The sequence below is a fragment of the Triticum aestivum genome, chromosome 3A, assembly GCF_018294505.1.
Source record: "Triticum aestivum cultivar Chinese Spring chromosome 3A, IWGSC CS RefSeq v2.1, whole genome shotgun sequence".
Taxonomy (NCBI): domain Eukaryota; kingdom Viridiplantae; phylum Streptophyta; class Magnoliopsida; order Poales; family Poaceae; genus Triticum; species Triticum aestivum.
Window position 1 is genome coordinate 123,426,478 of NC_057800.1, and position 1,835 is coordinate 123,428,312.

Below are 1,835 nucleotides of genomic sequence, written 5' to 3' on the forward strand. Positions count from 1 at the left end.
ATTAATTAACTAACTAATTAATAGACTTAATTAATTCTGGTTAATTAAGCTAAACAGTTAATTAAGCTAACTAATTAACCTAAACCCTAATTAACCTAAATAGAGAATGACAGGTGGGTCCCCCTGGACCCACATGTCAGGCTGACCAAGTCAACTCTGTTGACTGCTGATGTCAGCATGACATCATGCTGATATCATTAATCTGTTTTCCGAATTAATTAAATAATTAACTAAATTCTAGAAATTAATAAAATCTTTAGAAAATCATATCTTTTAATCCGTAACTCGGATTAAAATATTTTCAACATGAAAGTTGCTCAGAACGACGAGACGATTCCCGATACGCAACCCGTTCGTCCGCCACACCCCCCTAACCTATCGAACTCGCAACTTTCCCCCTCCGGCTCCTCTGCCCGAAAACACGGAACCCCGGGAATACTTCCCGGATGCTTCCCCCCTTCATCGGTATCACCTCATACCGCGTTAGAACATGTCTAGCTCTGCCTATTATCCTGTTATGCACTTGCTTGCTATGTATTTACTATTTCTCCCCCCTCTTCTCTTCGGTAGACCCCGTGACGATGCTGATGCCCCAGTTCGACTACGGAGTTGACGACCCCTCTCTCTTGCCAGAGCAACCAGGCAAGCCCCCCCCCCCTTGATCACCAGATATCGCCTATTCTTCTCTATACTGCTTGCATTAGAGTAGTGTAGCATGTTACTGCTTTCCGTTAATCCTATTCTGATGCATAGCCTGTCATTGTTGCTACAGTCATTGATACCTTACCCGCAATCCTAAATGCTTAGTATAGGATGCTAGTTTATCATCATTGGCCCTACATTGTTGTCAGTCTGCCTCGCTATACTATTGGGCCGTGATCACTCGGGAGGTGATCACGGGTATATACTATACATACATACATACTATACAGATGGTGACTAAAGTCGGGTCAGCTCGATGAGTACCCGCAAGTGATTCTGATGAGGGGGTTGAAAGGACAGGTGGCTCCATCCCGGTAGAGGTGGGCCTGGGTTCCCGACGGCCCCCGACTGTTACTTTGTGGCGGAGCGACAGGGCAGGTTGAGACCACCTAGGAGACAGGTGGGCCTGGCCCTGTTCGGCGTTCGCGGATACTTAACACGCTTAACGAGATCTTGGTATTTGAGCTGAGTCCGGCCATTTGGTCTATATGCACTAACCATCTACGTGGGAGTAGTTATGGGTATCCCGACGTCGTGGTATCAGCCGAAGCCTTCTTGACGTCAGCGACGGAGTGGCGCGCGCCGGATTGGACTGCGTTAACGCAACTTCCTTTGTAATGGTGGTTGCTAGGTCTGCTTCCGGCCGCCCTCGCAACGTGCAGGTGAGCAATGGGCGATGGGCCCAGACCCCTGCGCGCATAGGATTTAGACCGGCGGGCTGACCTCTCTGTTGTGCCTAGGTGGGGCTGCGACGTGTTGATCTTCCGAGGCCGGGCATGACCCAGGAAAGTGTGTCCGGCCAAATGGGATCGAGCGTGTTGGGTTATGTGGTGCACCCCTGCAGGGAAGTTAATCTATTCGAATAGCCGTGATCTTCGGTAACAGGACGACTTGGAGTTGTACCTTGACCTTATGACAACTAGAACCGGATACTTAATAAAACACATCCTTCCAAGTTCCACAGACAACTCGGTGATCGCTTTTCCACAGGGCGACGAGGGGAGGATCGCCGGGTAGGATTATGCTATGCGATGCTACTTGGAGATGCTACTTGGAGATGCTACTTGGAGATGCTACTTGGAGGACTTCAATCTACTCTCTTCTACATGCTGCAAGACGGAGGCTGCCAAAAG